Raw genomic sequence first — 19,437 nt, forward strand, 5'->3', positions numbered from 1 at the left:
TGGGTTGTTATTAAGACAAGCTGTAGAAGAATAGCACTCTGGGAGACTCTGTTCCCAGCAAGAGATGCTATCTAACACACACACACACACACACACACACACACACACACACACACACATTTACATACAACCCCCACCCCCAGGCACTGGCATTGTTTATTGTGGAAGTAATGGAGATAAAATATTCCAGCCCATTTTAAGACTTGTCCACACATTGTTCAAAACAAACTTACACAGGCTGTAAAAATCTAGGTTTATGTAATGTGTGTGTATGTATATATATACATATACATATACATATACATATGTATACATATTTGTAATTTAGAATGATTTATATGTATGTATATGTGCACAGATGCAGATTCAGGGGTAGCTGTCTTTCTGCAGCATAGACCCAAGTGTAGTGAGAGGACTTTGCACCCACTATAGAGTTTCTCAAGGATTTTATACTGCAGATGGCTTTGCAGTTCCTTTCATCTCCGCTGAAATCATGCCATTATGTTTCCTATCATGAATGGCCAATCCCAGGTTCCTTACACTGGTTCATTTTTTAAAATTTCAATTATACTAATCTCCTTTTAATATTTCATGTGATTAACTTATTATCTTTAATGTTTATTATCTGCCTGTCTTCCAGCAGTCAGAAATATTTTTATTATTGTTGTTTAGAGAAGAACCTAGCACACTAAATGTTTCTTGTTTAAATGAACGAATGAGACACAAAAAGGATATGGGATCGGTCCAGAAGGGCCAACCCTGGATTGTTACTTTATGCTGAGAGCCTCATGGATTATCAGCTGTTTCTTTTTGAGATGATACCTCATGCTCTAATCACATGTGGAAAACTCACTTTCACTTTAGAATTTGTAAGTGCTTTTATTTAAAATTCCATTAGTTTTGTTTTGCATTGAAAAACCATCCCACCCCTCTCCTGTAAGGAGCTTTGAGGGAGAACTCACTTCCTAAGTCTCGGCACCGCTGACATCTAGGGGCTGCAGGCATGGGGACCGCTGACCACTCGACTGCTGGACCACTGGTATCTCGGGACTGCTGATCGCTGGACCACTGGAGTCTCAGGGCCACAGGCGTCGAAGGACCGCTGACAGCTGGACCGCTGCTGTCTGGACAGCTCGGGGCTGCTGGAAGCTGCACGGGGCTGAAGGCTGCAATTAAGACTGATGGAAACGAGAAAAGCAACTCTGTATGTAAAAAGTAGGAGATATGTAAAAAGTGAGAAAAACAGCCCTGAGGCCACTGTTGGAGCTAAATCCATTCATAAAAGAATGGAAGGGGAGACTGATCACCTCCCATTAGCCAAGGATACCCAAAGGGGAGGATGTCCAACCTGTTTGAATCTGGAGAGTGCCTGACTGTGAATGTATCTCTATGGCTCTACCGCTTCCGTTATGGAGTCTGAATGGACTGCACCCTGAATCTTGCAGGGCATCATATGGCATAACGGTCATCTACTCCACGGAGTAGCCTGGTCCAGGGTTTATACGGACAGACCTTAGATAAGACACTCCTAAGTTAACTGCGAGGGATGCGAGCAGGACAGCATCCAGGGACAGCCCTGCTCTGATGGCAGAGCAGACCACAGCTGTTCTCTGTGGGCTCCTCCACCCAGAATCTGGGAGATGTAACAGGGGAAATTCTGTGCAATGAATTTGGACTCTGGCTCAGCACCCAGCAGAGGTGTGTAGGCTAAAAGGTGTGCCTACGTGCCTTCATCCATCGTCAGGAACTTGGGATCAGATCAGTAGCCGGCAGCAGGGCCGGGTAGCCTCCCCTTGCTGAGTGGTGCTGCTCCTGGGAGCACAGCCTGGGGAGTGGGCGGTGTGGGTTCAGGTGAGGCAGCACTGCTGCCAGGTGGCCGATACCCGCATGCTAGAACATGCATGCCCATGAGCCTCAGCACCTCTGTGTTGGCTTTCAGACCTAGAAAAACGAGAGTCTGAGGGTCCACTTTGAGTCTAGGAAGCCATCTTCCAAGGGGAAGAAAACTCTCTGAAGTTCCATGAGCTGCCTGTCCCTCTTCTCTGATGTCTGGACATGATGGGTCACACAAGGGCCCATGGGAGGAGCTCGGGAGTCAAGGCTTCAAATCTTGGCCATCGGAGGCTGCCAGGGACCTGTCCCAATTGATACACGTGCAGCTGCTGGCACGTTCCTGAATATGCTCTCTCTGCAGCCTCTGCATCTTTGAACGACATGTCCATATGTCTGAAACATCATTCTGTTCCAAGCACTTAGAAACCCTCCACTACCTCTTCTTTTGTACAGAATGGGTATGACCACAAGGCATCAGTAGCCCAAGAAGGCTGGGGGCCAAAGTAACTGAACAAGAGAGATATGGTAGCTAACCAAGCCTGGACAGATTAAGGTAACAGTAGGGTATGAGAAAGTTCAGCTTCCTCCAGCAAGGGAAGGACGGTTCCATGTTACATAGGGTGTCACGTACATTCATCTGAGAATATCGGGTAAGAACCCTTTGATTGTCTACGGCCATACCACCCCGAACGCGCCCGATCTCGTCTGATCTCGGAAGCTAAGCAGGGTCGGGCCTGGTTAGTACTTGGATGGAAGACTGCCAGGGAATACCGGTTGCTTTCGCTTTGATCTCCAAGAGGGAATTTCTTGGGATGGTGGGCTACTGCAGGCTGTGGATGCTGCCTTCACGGAGATGGCACAACCTCTCTATGAACTGGCTAAGGGAGGGCTCACTATGGTAGAGTGTGGACAGCTGAGGCAGAAGGAGCATTTTGGGAATTACAAAGAGCCTTACTGAGTGCCCCAGCATTGGTCATCCCAGATGTTACCAAGCCCTTCCACTTGTATGTGGATGGAAAGGCAGGGCTGACTAAAGGAGTTTTGACTCAGACTCTGGGGCCTTGGTGAAGGCCAGTGGCCTATCTTAGCAAGAAACTAGATCCAGTAGCAGCTGGGTTCCCCCTTTGTTTCTGCATAATTGCTGCCATGGCCCTCCTGGTCAAGGATGCATGCAAATTGACTCTGGGTCAAAATCTCATATTGACCACCACCCACGTTATCGAGGGCCTTCTCTGGACTCCACCAGACTGGTGGATGACAAATGCCCGAGTGACAAGGTATCAGGTCCTCCTCCTGAATGAAAAAGTGATCTTCCGGCCCCCAGCAGTGCTAAATACAGCCACGTTGTTACCAGAGGTGCTGGCTGACCACCCACACGACTGCGGGAAGGTCCTAACCCAAGTCACGGGAATAAGGCCAGATCTCAGAGACATTCCCCTCCCGGATGCGGAAATGACGCTGTTCACAGAAGGGAATAGTTACATAGTCAATGGAAAGAGGTATGCGGGGGATGCAAGACTCTGGACGACAGCCCCGCCACACAGGATCTTGGTGGAAAAGCAAAGCTGACTGCATTCACCAAGGCGCTACAGATGGCCAAGGCCCTGGGACACTAATTGGAAACTACAGTGTGCCTACTGGCCCCAGAGCTCTGAGCAAGGAGAGAGAATGAACCAGACTCTCAAAGAGACCTTGACAAAGTTAATTCTGGAGGCTGGCGGTGGATGGATGGATCTCCTTCCTTTTTCTCTCCTCAGGGCATGATGTACACCCTATTTAAACAAGGTGACCCCATTTGAAATCATGTTTGGGAGGACCCCTCCCTCGCTCTGTCCTAGGCTACAGGAGGTTGCCCTAGAAGAAATGACTGATCAGTCTATACCCCAGTCACTGCAGGCATTACAGTCTGTCTTAAAAAAAGGGATCCAAACTGCCCACACTGGGACAGAGACAGTGGAGGAACCACATCCCAGGGATTTAATTTGGATATGTCACTATCAAGTGGGGAACTTGAAGCCTCGCTGGAAGGGACAATTTACTGTTATCCTAACCACCCCCATAGCAGTAAAAGTAGAATGCATTAGGGCCTGGGTTCATGTGGGTCACGTCAAATGAGCCGAGTAAGGATGCCCCCCCAGATGGGAGCAACAGCCGACAGACCCAGCTGACCATGGGCTAAAAAAAAAAAAAAAAAAAAAAGTAAGTTTATTGTTGCTATACTAAAGAAAATTGGGGCGATAAAATGTTAGTTCTATCTTATATTGAACATATAAGACTATCTGAAAAGTCAAGGATTTGATTAATCTCCAAAGAGAAGGAGGGAATGTAAGGGCCTGCCGCTCCCAGAGGAACTTGCTTGTAGACCCCGATGTAGGGGTGGGGCAGGCCAGGTGGAGATGTCCAATCGGTGCAGCATGTGTATATCCACTAGGGTGGATTGAGATCCGATTGGCCACCTGTATAGGGGTGGGACTCAACCAACTGCATAAAGGTTGCCGCGAGGCTAGCAGGGAAGGAGGAGAGCTGCGCCAGAGCAGGAGGAGAGCTACGCTGGGAGCAGTAGGAGAGCTACAATGGGAGCAGGAGGAGAGCTGCAATGGGAGCAGGAGGAGAGCTGCGACGGGAGCAGAAGAGTCGAGGGGAGCAAAAGAAGAGTCAACGGGAGCAAAGAGTCCGCAGAGTGGAGGAGCTATAACAGCTCTTGTAAGCGCTATAACCGCCCCGAGCAGTCTCACCACCAGCGGTCCCTGCGCCTGCAGCCTCCAGCCGCCTGCAGCTTCCAGCCGCCTGCGGCCCCGCTTCTGGTGGTCCTGCCTCCAGCGGCCCTGAGCCGCTGCCTGCAGCTTCCAGCCGCCTGCGGCCCCGCCTCCAACGGCCCTGAGCCACCGTCTGCAGCCTCCAACCCCGCCAGCGGTCCCGCTTCCAGCGGCCCTGAGCCGCCGCCTCTAGCCTCCTGCAGCTTCCAGCTGCCTGAGGCCCTGCCTCCGGAGGCCCCAAGCTACCTGCAGCCTTCAGCCACATGCAGATTCCAGCAGCCCCGAGCTGTCCAGACACCAGCGGTCCAGCTGTCAGCGGTCCCTCGACGCCTGCGGCCCTGAGACTCCAGTGGTCAGCGGTCCTGAGATACCAGTGGTCCTGCAGTCCAGTGGTCAGCGGTCCCCACGCCTGCAGCCCCTAAACGTCAGCGGTGCTGAGACACCAGCAGCCCAGCGGTCAGTGGTCCTGACGCCTGCAGCCCCTGGATGCCAGTGGTCCTGAGATGCCAGTGGCCCTGAGATGCCAACGGCCCCTAGCCGCCAGCAGCCTTGCCGCAAAATGCCTCGCCACCCTGAGCCACGAGCGGCCTTGTCCACAGCGGTGACTTCCTCTGGGTGGCAGCTTTGTCAGAGTGGTATTGTGGGGAGCAGAGTCTGTCATCCAGGTTGTCCTCCTTGTCATCGTCGCTGTCATCGTTGCCTCTTTGTCGTCGGGAGCGGCCTCGTCCGGGAAGCCGTCTTGTCCAGAATGGCCTCTTCTTGGGAGTGGCTCTGTCTGGGTAGCAACCTCATGGAGCAGCGGCCTCATCTTGGGAGCGGCTCCGATCATGGAGCGGCCTCCTCTGCCGAGCAGCCTCGTCTGGAGTGGCCTTCTTGGGAGTGACCTTGTTGGGAACATCGTCCTCGCCTTTTCGTAAGAGATAGCCCTGACTGGTCAGTTTGATTCTTGATGCTTGGTGTGAAATCAACATTTGGGAAATTGCCATGATTAAAATTATTTTCAAATCAGTAATTTCCCAAATGTTGATTCTTTTTGTTAAACAGTATATAGAGGTCATATTCATTATTAATGTTACCGTCATCTCATCTCATCAGAAAGCCTTCAAGTCCTGGGAAGTGGTCAAACTTAATATGGAAAATACAAGTTTTCCAGAATTCAAAACTCAACACTCAAATTTTGTCATTAAAAACACAGTCAACTGTCTTTCTTTCTTTCTTTTTTTTTTTTTTAAGATTTTATTTATTTATTTGACAGAGAGAAATCACAAGTAGATGGAGAGGCAGGCAGAGAGAGAGAGAGAGGGAAGCAGGCTCCCTGCTGAGCAGAGAGCCCGATGCGGGACTCGATCCCAGGATCCCGAGATCATGACCTGAGCCGAAGGCAGCGGCTTAACCCACTGAGCCACCCAGGCGCCCTCAACTGTCTTTCTTAATTTCCATTTTTTTAAGTCATCTCTACTCCCCATGTGGGGGTTCAAATTCACAACCCAAGATCAGGAGTCATTTGCTCCACCTATTGGGCCGACCAGGTGTCCCTGTCAACTGTATCATAAAGTGACAAACTTACCTCGTCTGTTTCAAAGAACATATGGAAATCCCCAAGTATAGACTCGTCAGTTCTTTTCCAGGTAAAATTGTTAACACAGAAGAAAGCAACCAGCTCGTCACAACTCAAGCAACTGCCCCAGTGCTTTCCGCCAGATGATATATAATCGTACTTGAGTATACAGCAAATCTGCTTGATGCATGCTTCCCACTTTGTCACAGAAGAGCAAAAGGTTAATTATTCCAGGGTTGATAATTAACGAAATTCATATTTTTTACTGCTTCAGTGAGGATTTTTTAAAAATTTTATTTATTTGACAGACAGAGATTACAAGTAGGTGGACAGGCAAGCAGAGAGAGAGAGAGGAAGCAGGCTCCCTGCCAAGCAGAGAGCCCGATGCAGGGCTCGATCCCAGGACCCCGGGATCATGACCTGAGCCGAAGGCAGAGGCTTTAAACCACTGATCCACCCAGGCGCCCCACTGCTTCAGTGAGGATTTTAAGGGAAACTTACCCTTGGTTTTTTAAGTGCACTCTGAGTTCACTGCAGTAAAAACACCTGCACAAGAACAGGATGATGCTAATGCCTTGATTCATGTAGAAGTGGGTAATAATATGTTTGCATCAGTATAAATATCAATAAAATGAATAAGGTAAATAATGTCTCCCATTATTAGGGAAATGGTTCAATCTTTCTGACTCTCTGAAGGGTCCACACATCATACTCTGAGAATGACCAGCAGACAGTCACACCAAGTAAATGCATTTACATTTAAAGTACTACTAATATTATGAATCTGAGCTTAAACTCTTGAGTATGGAGAAGGGATATAAAAGGCACACCACCCATTCCCCTTTTAAATGATAAACACTTATTTCTTACGACACTAGCAATGTAAACCAAGTGAAAGATTTATGGGAAAATGCTCTACCTGTGGGTGTGTGAGACACCCTTAAAATACTCTGGACAACAAAATGGGCACACTTTCCAGAAACCATCGGGAAAACTTTTTCAAGGCTACTCAGTACCGTTTGTTGCTCAAATTCATTTACAATGTTCCTATTTGCCTTATTATCAAAGCAATTAACTTTAGAATTAGAAAAGCCTGCACATGAGGTGACTACACCTAATTGTAAGCTAACTTCACTTTTCAGAGTTACAAAAGATAAGTGTAGAAATATAAACAATGAAATTCAGAAGCACCTATTTGGCAGAGAACAATCTGCAGGTCTCAATGCTGACAGGGACAGGACATTGCCAGGCGTAGATGCCAAGGACAGCCCACCTTCTCAAGCTGCTCTCCAGCACTATTTGTGCACATTTGTAAAGGGAATGCCACATTCTCGGTAGGGTAAGCAACAAAGCAGACTACTCAAGACTCAGACTGCAAAACACTAGCTCTGATGACTGCTTACCACGTATGTATACAAAACAAACTCTCCCTATCAATTTGAAGTCGGAGCTAGCTAAAGAGCTGGACGAGGAAGTAGATTGGGCAGTCTTCAGGGAGAGACACAGAGAGAAGAGAAACAGTGTTTGAGGAGGTCATTAAGAGGACATGATGGCCCATGACCTGGATCCCAACAATCAGAGGCTCCACACTTTGTGCCCTGGTCCTTGGAATGTGTGTTCCCATCTGCTTCTCCACTCCCAAAGGCTGTCTCACAGACACAAGCCTTGAGATAATGATGTGTTGAGAGGACCTCGACGATTAGATACATGACTAAATCCAGTTAAGGTGTCTGCATAAATTTTTAAGATTCTGGAAGGCTGGCATGGAGATTGGCTCATTTTATAGCCACCCAAAACAAGCCTCATATGTAAATTCCTTGCTTATTAAACCTGCCAACTACTGATCTGAAGTATGGGCTTCTTCCACCTCTCACTGCCCTCCAAATATGGACACAGCTTTTCAATTTGACCCAGGAGCTGCAGAGGAGCTTGGAAACCAGGCACATGGGCAGGCAGGCAGGCAGATGGATGTGAGAGGCAGGGAAAAGAGAAACAAGACACAGAGGAGAGTCAATATGAGCATTAGGCACTTCAAATCAAACCAGAGAATGGAGAGAACTGAGCTTCGTATTTCAGGAACACAGCATGGTGCAAACTCGTGACAATCATTATTAATTTTGATAGATCAAGTAGAGCCTAGTAATCAGTTTTCTTTTTAATTTTAAGATAAAAATTCTTTCCTATGCAGAAACATGGAAAATCATCTTAAAGCACATGCCCCAATCTCATGACATGTTTATCAACTTTTCTCCAAGAATAGCCACAGCAAAAGGCAACACGCCAATGTACCCATTTACTAGTAATTACTTCTACTGGCGATGCCCTCAAAGTGTCCGTCTAAGGATCAACTGTGCTCTTGTTCACGTGTACTGCCTTAAGAAACCTACCTGATCTGGCCACTCAAGTGTCAGTTTTAATGTGCTGTCTGTTGCCAAGGCACCCATTTATAAGGATTACTTCTCAGAATGACAAATAGAAGATTTAAAGCTTGATCCAGTTTCCAGTTATTGAACATCTATCTCCTTTAACAGTATTAGGGTCCATGACCAAAGGGACGAGACTGATACAAGGCAAAAGTCGAGCAAAGCTTTCTTTCCTGCCCAGCATCGAAAATCAAACCGACCAGTCGAGCAGTCGCTTACAAAGAGGCAAGGACGACCAGGACGCCAACCCCGAAGACCCTGCTCTGACAACGGCGCTCCCAACTCGCTACCCCATGACAACGCTCCCTAGGACTATCCTACTGGACAAGCACCCTTCCCGACGGCCATGCTCTGGTGGTGCTTCTCCCCTGCGAGGTTGCTTCCCAGCGAGGCCCCTTCCAGACGACAACGCTCCTGGCGGCGCTGCTCACCAGCAAGGCCGCTCCCCTGTGAGACCGCTTCTCCCTGGCGAGTCCGCCCCCTGGCAAGGCCCCTTCCCCAGGACACCGCTACCTGGCGACTACCCTGACAATGACCCTTCCCGACGACCCTGCATCCTGGCAAGGCCCCTTGCTGACGACCAGGCTCCCAGCAGCACTGCTCCCCGGCAAGGCCACTTCCCCACAAGGACGCTCCCTGCAATGATGCTCTCTGGCGAGGCCCCTTCCCAGGAACGACGCTCCCAGCGGCGCTCTTCTCCAGCGAGGCCCCTTCCTGAGGACGCCGCTACCAGAGGTCCACCCTAGCTGAGGACAACCCTTCCTGACGAGGATATTACTGGCGGCGCTGCTCCCTGGCAAGGCCCCTGCCCCACGACGAGGATCCTTGTGAGGCTGCTCCCCCCGAGAGACCCTATCCAGACAACTACCCTACCTGAGGACGACCCTTTCCCACATCAATGCTCCCAGCAGCTCTGCTCCCTGGCAAAGCTCCCGCTCTTGAGGGCGATGCTGCTGCTCCCGAGGACAACGCTGCTCCTGAGGACTACTCTCCCCAGCCTCATAGACTAACCTTTATACAGGTGGTTGAGCCCAGCCCACACACAGGTGGCCAATGACATTGCAATACACAGGGAAAACTGCACAGTCATGCTCGGTCAGCAATCTGGGTGACCAATTGAATTTCAATTTACCATAGTAAATATATGCGCGCCCCACTGATTGGATGTCTCCATCCGGCCTGGCCCGCCCCTATATCCGGGGTTTGCAAGTAAGTTCCTCTGGGAGAGGCAGGGTCAATCCAAGTTTACAATGAAATGGCTGTGTCTGGCTAACCAGGCCCTTACAGTAGGGTATCACCACAAGCTTCCAAAAACGTGCATCCAAGCAAACACACTTTTCCACAGTTCCTGCTACTTCTGAATTACTGACTTCAGGTTGGTCTTCTTGAAGACCTCATAATGGGATTTGTGCTGATTCTCTGGAACTGCTTCACAAAGGCCATTTCCTCTTTTGCCCAAAGGGCTCTGGGGTAGACTGATGACAACGCCTTTCACTTTCATGCACTTATGAAATTAATACTTCTCAAATAGTTTACAAAAAAGATGTACATATGTGAGTACTCATGACCTACAATTACCTTGTTCCTTTTGATAAGTGTCTACAGGTTTTGTTTTTTTTCCCTTTGGGGGGGGGTTTATACAACAGTCCTACTCCTTAGTTGTTAAGAATAAAAGGAATGGATGCTTGTAAACAGACCCTTGCAGGAAGGCAATGAGAACACAAAGAGGAATAAAGATGAACACATGTGAGATGAAAGATCGCATTTTTCTGTGGATGCCACTGAAAGCTTCTGACCAAAGCAGAGCCAATAGAGGACTCGAGTTAAAAAAAAAACAAAAAACAAAAAACAAAAACAAAAACCAAAAAAAACAAAAACAAAAACCCAGTACTCCTCATCCTAGCTGTACCCTCTGCCCTGGGTTGACTCATGGGTCATTCCTGGGTCAACATGGCCAGCAGGAGATAGTGGACAGGGGCTTAAACAGAATATGGCCTACATGACACTGTCTGTTTGCTCTTTCTTGAGTGATCAGATGCATAGCTCTCTTTCAATTTTTTATCTCCCTGTTCATGTCTTTGCCTGTCATCCCTAAAGTCAAAGCCCTAGAGATATGAAAACATGAAATTTGCAGGGTAGAGCGTTTGTGATTCAGTAGAATAAAAGCCCTCCACTGCTTGCCTTCCCTATGTTCTCTGTGTTCAGGGCAATTAGATCCAAAAAGCATGGATGTGGTGATCCAACTTTTTGTTGTTGTTGTTGTTGTTGCTGTTGTTGTTGTTGTTGTTTTTTATATTGGAAAAACCAATCAGTCAAGATAGCAGGCTATAGAAGCAAACTGCGTGGTTTAAATACTAAGTGATGTTGAGAAAACTACTGTCAAGCTTCTAATCCTTAACATCTCCATCTGTAAAATGGGAACAATAACCCCTCAAGGGCAGAGGATTAAATGACATAATATACAGAGAATGCTTACCATTCAATAATTATTAGTAAAGAAATGGAAAGGGAAGGAGAAAAGCCTTACAGTGAGTGAGAGAGAAGAGAGGAACAGGTGCTTTTAAATATAATTAATTCAATATCCCACTTATTCTATGATAAATTCAGATGATTTTGTGTAAAAATAATCTACAGATTTAACATAAATACACTTGAGTTTAACTTAATAAAACCCTATAAAATAACTACGATAAAATATAAGAATTCACTATATATTTATATAATATATACTCTAACCAGCAGCTGTGTCAGTAACAAAATAAGGAAATGAAATGTCCACATGCATTAAATGTGTGGCTTATGCAACCTTTTTAACAGTAGCCCACCAAAAATATACTTCATGAGAGATAAGATTAAGACACAAAACTAAAGTTTCACAAAAACAATCCTTACACTTATTGTTTTAAAAAATCCTATTTTGTTCTATCTTGATATTTTCTATAGTTTCATTTTAAAAAGTAATGATTTAGTGAATTAATATCATGATAACCTACTACAATTTGAAAAATAAATAGATTTAAGCTATGATGTGTTCATTTCAATTAACTTAATTACACATTTTCAGGATGGTCACCGTTTGATGTGGCCTGAATAGAAATAAACCCCAGAGAAGTAAAACTAAGGGCCTCAAATACGACTGTACTCTATACAAGAGAGGGTAAGGGGTCAAAAATCATATTTCACTGGTGAAATAAGAGGTTTTACATATAAACAGTTGGTTAGAATGATCTGCTCTTCCATCAGTCTGGCAAACATCCACATAATAAATATTACGGTATGTTGAGGTCTAGATCCCCATTAGTCCTGTGTCACTCTCCTTCAACAATGCCTTAGTCACCTGATCTAATGTAGTATAAGCCCTAATGGTTGGCTTTTTTTGTGTGTGTCATGAGTGCCTGACTTTGGTTTTGATTGCAAAGATGTCCACTTCAGAGAGGACTACCCCCATTGAGCTCAATGCCGGCCACAGGACTGAATAAAGTGTTCAGAAGCACCCGCATCTACCCCAGCCTAAGACCTTGGCTGATTTTTTTTTCCTCTTAAAAGCTCTAAAACTTTATCCTCATATTTTAAATTCACCAATAAAGAGTGAACCTGTGAAAACGCTAGGCTCCCACCCTCACCCCTAGTGAAAGCAGAACCCCAGGCCCTAGCATATGCCTGTTTTATCTCCCTACCTAGGATCCTGCTGTGAGTGCCCAGGGATGCCCCACCTCATTTCCAGACTGCCCCTCACCAAAGTTTCCTGACAACTACGAGTGAGGGCATCATGGTAGGAATCCCAAGGGCAAGTCCAGTAAAAGCACTCGGGACTGTATGACAGTTTTGCAATGGCTTGACAATAAATATTTGTACATTTAGCAAAATTTATTTTTATTATTATTATTTTTTTCATTTAGCAGAATTAAACCTGAGTGTTGCTTTTGTTGTACAGACTCACTGGTTGCAACCCCATGGTTATAGAAGTGGCTTGTAGGGGGGGTGGGGAGCTGTATGTGCAATGTAGTCCTCTTATCTCTAACCAACACACACTATAGTAATAGATTCTTATAATTTTCTGAAAAGTCAAATTTGCGTAGGTCACTTAGCCACAGTTCTTTCTCCGTGTTCTGCTGAAAAACCTAGAATGGTTTCTGTTAATTTTAACTGCGCATACCTCTCCCTCTGATAAAGGACCTTTTTTTTTTTTTTTTCCCACCCTTTGGCGAGGGTAGAGGTCAGTCCTGCTCTCCTTTAGTCTATTTGATGGAGAAAATAAGTCCAGGTCCTACCACCTTCACCTACAAGTATGCATATATGACCATTGGAGCTCTACATCTTGCCAGGTCCAATTAGAGGCAACCTCCTCTGGGGTGGGATTGGGGGGGATGGCATTTGCTAGAACAATTAGAAAGCAATAGCTGTGGATTTATAAACAAAATGGCAAAACTCTTCTGGGTTACAAAGGAAAGGGATATGCCCTGAAGAAAGTGGAAATAATTTGATTTCCAGTATTCTTAAGTACAGCTGTTTGAGCTTAGCTGGACCCAAAGCCAATGTTCCCCTTAAACTTCTTAGTTATAGGAGTCAATAAAAATCATCCACCTTTGTATTTTAAGCTAAACTGGAGTTGTGTTTTTATCATAAGAAACCAAAAGCATACTAACTAATCTTTTCCTCCAGTATTCCACTCCCTAAGGCTTACAATTTAGCACCATACCGCTGTCTCCTACGCAATCTAGATTAGAATCGCTCAACAACTTTATCTCCCATAGATGGTGGGACTTGAATCTCAGTCTGCTCACCACTGCTTGAAAAAGGCAGGTGAGTTTAAATGTTCTCATGATATCACTCTTCCCCTAGAAAATGTTCCTGGGTAAATTTTACTTTTTTTTTTTTTTTTTTCTTAAAGACCCTGCAGAAAGTACACCTCCTTTCAAAAATCTTTTCAACCATCCCTCTTCTCAATAATGTTTCAGGCTATTCTCAAATGCCATGAAGCTTTTACAGTAAACATACAGAAATATATATATATATATATATATATATATATATATATATATATATATATATAAAGATTCTTTTTATTAATTTATTTTCAGCATAACAGTATCATTATTTTTTTCACCACACCCAGTGCTCCATGCAATCCATGCCCTCTATAATACCCACCACCTGGTAACCCAACCTCCCATCCCCTCGCCACTTCAAACCCCTCAGATTGTTTTTCAGAGTCCATAGTCTCTAATGATTCACCTTCCCTTCCAATTTACCCCAACTCCATTCTCCTCTCTAACACCCCTTATCCTCCATGATATTTGTTATGCTCCACAAATAAGTGAAACCATATGATAGTTGACTTTCTCTGCTTGACTCATTTCACTCAGCATAATTTCTTCCAGTCCTGTCCATGTTGTTACGGAAGTTGGGTATTCATCCTTTCTGATGGAGGCATAATACTCCATAGTGTATATGAACCACATTTTCCTTATCCATTCGTCCGTTGAAGGACATCTTGGTTCTTTCCATAGTTTGGCGACCGTGGCCATTGCTGCTATAAACATTGGGGTACAGATGGCCTTCCTTTTCACGACATCTGTATCTTTGGGGTAAATACCTAGGAGTGCAATGGCAGAGTCATAAGGAAGTTCTATTTTTCATTTCTTGAGGAATCTCCACACTGTTCTCCAAAGAGGCTGCACCAACTTCGCTCCAACCAATAGTGTAAGAGGGTTCCCCTTTCTCCACATCCAATCCAACACATGTTGTTCCCTGTCTTGTGAATTTTGGCCATTCTAACTGGTATAAGGTGATATCTCAATGTGGTTTTAATTTGAATCTCCTTGAGGGCTAGGGATGGTGAACATTTTTTCATGTGTCTTATATCCATTTGTATGTCTTCATTGGAGAAGTGTCTGTTCATATCTTCTGCCCATTTTTTTGATATGTTTCTCTGTTTTGTGAGTGTTGAGTTTGAGGAATTCTTTATAGATCCTGGATATCAACTTTTTGTCTCTACTGTCATTTGCAAATATCTTCTCCCATTCCATGGGTCGCCTCTTTGTTTTCTTGACTGTCTCCTTTGCTGTGCAGAAGCTTTTGGTTTTGATGAAGTCTCAAAAGTTTATTTTCGCTTTTGTTCCTTTGTCTTTGGAGACAAATCTTGAAAGAAGTTGCTGTGTCTGATATCGAAGAGGTTACTGCCTATGTTCTTCTCTAGGGTTCTGATAGATTCCTGTCTCATGCTGAGGTCTTTTAGACATTTTGAGCTCATCTTTGTGTACAGTGTAAGAGAATGTTCGAGTTTCATTCTTCTACATACAGCTGTACAGTTTTCCCAGCACCATTTATTGAAGAGACTGTCTTTTTTCCCACTGTATATTTTTTCCTGTTTTGTCGAAGATTATTTGCCCATAGAGTTGAGGGTCCATATCTGGGCTCTCTACTGTATTCCACTGGTCTATGTATCTGTTTTTACACCAGTAGCGTGCTGTCTTGGTGACCACAGCTTTGTAGTAAACCTTGAAATCAGGTAACCAGATGCCCCAGTCTTCATTTTGTTTTTCAACACTTCTGTATCGATTCGGGGTCTCTTCTGATTCCATACAAATTTTAGGATTATTTGCTCCAGCTCTTTGAAATATACTGGTGGAATTTTGATCAGAATAGCATTAAAAATAGAGATTGCTCTAGGCAGTATAGACATTTTAACAATGTTTATTCTTCCGATCCAAGAGCATGGAATGGTCTTCTATCCTTTTGTGTCTTCTTCAATTTCTTTCACAAGTGTTCTGTAGTTCCTCAAGTACCTTTAGCTCTTTGGATAGGTTTATTCCCAGGTATCTTATGGTTCTTGGTGCTATAGTAATTGGAATCGATTCTCTAATTTCCCTTTCTGTATTTTTCATTGTTAGTGTATAAGAAAGCCACTGATTTCTGCACATTGACTTTGTATCCTGCCACATTGCTGAATTGTTGTATGAGTTATAGTAGTTTGGAGGTGGAGTCTTTTGGGTTTTCCATATAAAGAATCATGTCATCTGCGAATGAGAGAGTTTGTCTTCTTCATTGCCAATTTCGATACCTTTTATTTCTCTTTGTTGTCTGATTGCTGTTACTAGGACTTCTAATACTATGTTGAACAAGAGTGGTGAGTGGGCATCCTTGTCTTGTTCCTGATCTCGATGGGAATACTGCATGCTTTTTCCCATTGAGGATGATATTTGCTGTGGGTCTTTCATAGATAGATTTGATGAAGATCAGGAATGTTCCCTCTATCCCTATACTTTGAAGCATTTTAATCAGGAATTGATGCTGGATTTTGTCAAATGCTTGTCCTGCATCAATTGAGAGGACCAAGTTGTTCTTCTCTCTTCTTTTATTGATTTGTTCTATCGCATTGATTGATTTGCAAATGTTGAACCATCCTTGTGGCTCAGGGATGAATCCCACCTGGTCATGGTGGTTAATCTTTTTAATGTGCTGTTGGATCCTGTTTGCTAGGATATTGTTGAGAATCTTAGCATCCATATTCATCAATGATATTGGTCTGAAATTCTCCTTTTTGGTAGGGACTTTGCCTGGTTTGGGGATAAGGGTAATGCTGGCTTCATAAAAAGAGTCTGGAAGTTTTCCCTCTGCTTCAATATTTTGAAACAGCTTCAGGAGAAGAGGGGTAATTTGTTCTTTGAAACTTTGGTAAAATTCCCCAGAGAATCCGTCATGTCCTGGGCTCCTGTTTTTTGGGAGGTTTTTGATCACTGCTTCAATCTCGTTACTAGATATTGGTCTATTCAGGTTGTCAATTTCTTCCTGGTTCAATTTTGGGAGTCTGTAGTTTTCCAGGAATGCATCGATTTCTTCTGGGTTGTTTAGATTATTGGCATATAACTTGATAATAACTTCTGATGATTGTTTCTACTTCCTTTGTGTTAGTTGTGATCTCTCCCTTTTATTCATAATTTTATGAATTTGGTGTTTCTCTATTTTCTTTTGCATTAGTGTGGCCAATGATTTATTGATCTTATTGATTCTTTCAAAAAACCAATTTCTAGTTTCATTGATATGTTCTGTATCTCTGGTTTCTAACATTGATCTCATCTGTAATCTTGTTTATTTCTTTCTTATGTGTAGAGTTGGTCTGAGTTGTTGTTGATTCTCCAGTTCTTTAAGGTGTGTTGTGGATTTTTCCAAATTATTTTTTTGAAATTTAAAACTTCTATATTTATTATTAATTTATTTTTATTTTTTATTATGTTCAATTAGACAACATAAAGTACATCCCTAGTTTTTTAAAAAAAAAATTATATTATTTTTTTATTATTTTGTCACAAATTTTTAAATTTATTTTCAGCATAACAGTATTCTTTATAATTGCACCACCCCCATTGCTGTATGCATTCCATGCCATGTATAATCCCCAACACCTGGTACCCAAACCTCCCACCCCACTGCCACTCAAACCCCTCAGATTGTATTTCAGAGTCCATAGTCTCTCATGGTTCACCTCCCCTTCCAATTTCCCCCAACTCCCTTCTCTCTTACTCCCCAAGTCCACCATGCTATTTATTATGCTCCGCAAAAGAGTGAAACCAGATGATAATTGACTCTCTGCTTGACTTATTTCACTCAGCATAATCTCTTCCACTCCCGTCCATGTTGCTACAAAAGTTGGATATTCATCCTTTCTGATGGAGGCATAATACTCCATAGTGTATGTGGACCACATTTTCCTTATCCATTCGTCCGTTGAAGGGCATCTTGGTTCTTTCCATAGTTTTCCAACTGTGGCCATTGCTGCTATAATCATTGGGGTACAGATGACCCTTTTTTTTTTTTTTTACTACATTTGTGTCATTTGGGTAAATACCCAGTAGTGCAATTGGAGTCTCATAGGGTGGTATAGAGACAGCTGCTGTGTCCTGGATATTTCGATTTTTTTTTTTTTTTTTTTTTTTTTTTAGAATCTTGGATGGCTATGCATTTCCCCCTTAGGACCGCCTTTGCTGTATCCCATAGGTTTTGTACCAAAGTGTCTTCATTCTCATTGGTTTCCATGAATTGTTTCAGTTCTTCTTTGAACTCCAGGTTGATCCAAGCATTCTTAAGCAAGGTGGTTTTTAGCTTCCAGGTGTTTGAGTTCCTTCAGAAGTTTTCCTTGTGATTGGGCTCCAGTTTCAAAGCATTGTGATCTGAGAATATGCAGGGAATAATCTCAGTCTTTTGGTATCAGTTGAGTCCTGCTTTGTCACCCAGGATGTGGTCTATTCTGGAGAAGGTTCCATGTGCACTTGAGAAGAATGAGTATTCTGTTATTTTACGATGGAATGTTATGTATATATCGATGGGGTCTATCTGGACCAATGTGTCATTCAATGGTCTTGTTTCTTTATGGATTTTCTGCTTCGATAATCTGTCTATTTCTGAGAGAGGCATGTTAAGATCCCCTAATATTAATGTACTAATATTAATATTATTCTTTATCTTGATTAACAGGTTTCTTATGTAATTGGCTGCTCCCATATTGGGGCATAGATATTTACAATTGTTAGATCATCTTGGTGGATCGTCCCTTTAAGAATGATGTAGTGTCCTTCTGTATCTCTGACTACAGTCTTTAGTTTATAATCTAATTTGTCTGATATGAGAATCATTGTCCCAGCCTTCTTGAGGCCCATTGGTATGAAAGATGCTTGTCCATCCCTTCATTTTCAGTCTGGGTGTATCTTTAGGTTCAAAATGGGTCTCTTGGGGACACCTGGGGATTCCTGGGATCAAGCCCTACATCGGACTCTCTGCTCTGTGGGGAGCCTGGTTCCTGCTCTCTGTCTGCCTGCCTCTCTGCCTACTTGCGATCTCTCCTTCTCTCTGTCAAATAAATAAAATCTTTGAAGAAAAAAAAATGAGTCTCTTGTAGACAACATATGGATGTGTGATGTCATTTTATCCAATATTCCACCCTTTGTCATTTTATAGGTGCATTTAAGCCATTCACTTTGAGGGTGATTATTGATAGCTACGTTTTTATTGACATCCTGTTACTTTTGTCTTTATATTTCTATTCAATTCTATTCTTAGGATTTTTCCTCTTTTATAAAACCGCCTTAATATTTCCTGCAGTGTCAGCTTGGTGGTTGCATAGTCTTTTAAGCCTTGCCAGTCCTAGAAACTTTATCTCTCCATCCATTTTGAATGTCAGTCTTGCTGGATAAAGTATTCTCGGCTGCATTTTCTTCTCATTTAGTGCCCTGAATATATCTTGCCAGCCCTTTCTGGCTTGCCAGTTCTCTGTGGACAGGTCTGATGTTATTCTGATGGGCTTTCCTCTGTAAGTAAGGAGCCTCTTCTCCGAGCAGCTTTCAAGGGATTATATCTACAATCATGATTCCTCAATTTGACTATCAGGTGCCTTGATGTTTTTCTGGAATCTATAATCTTGGGTGGAGATCGTTCAGCCTCTAGTACATGAACGCTGGCTCCATTTGCGAGATTGGGAACATTTTCATGAAGCATTTTTCCACTCTATCTTCTAGACTTCTTTCTTTCTCCTCCCCTTCAGGGATTACAATAATTCTGATGTTGTAACGTTTCATGGCATCATTTTTTCCCTGATTCTGTGTTTGTGGCTTCTAAGATGTTTGTTCCAGGCTTCTTCCTGACCCTTTTTCTCTGTTTGTCCTCCAGATCACTAATGTTATCTTCTGTCTCATTTACCCTAGCTTTGAGAGAATTTAGATTAGATTGGAACTCATTGAGAGCATTGTGAACCTCATCCCTGGTAGCTTTCAGCTCAGCCCTAACATTGTGACCATCATCCCTGGTTGCTTTCAATTCTGCCCTAATCAATTCTGTTTGGTCATCCATGGCTTTCTCCAACCTAGCTATTGAC

At 43.8% G+C, this 19,437-nt stretch overlaps 1 pseudogene; it reads left to right on the forward strand.

Annotated features, from left to right (window-relative positions):
- Positions 1-2,500: 2,500 nt before the first annotated feature.
- LOC131822542 (5S ribosomal RNA) lies at positions 2,501-2,619 on the forward strand (annotated as a pseudogene).
- Positions 2,620-19,437: the final 16,818 nt, after the last annotated feature.

The sequence above is a fragment of the Mustela lutreola genome (genome assembly GCF_030435805.1).
Source record: "Mustela lutreola isolate mMusLut2 chromosome 5 unlocalized genomic scaffold, mMusLut2.pri SUPER_5_unloc_1, whole genome shotgun sequence".
Taxonomy (NCBI): Eukaryota; Metazoa; Chordata; class Mammalia; order Carnivora; family Mustelidae; genus Mustela; species Mustela lutreola.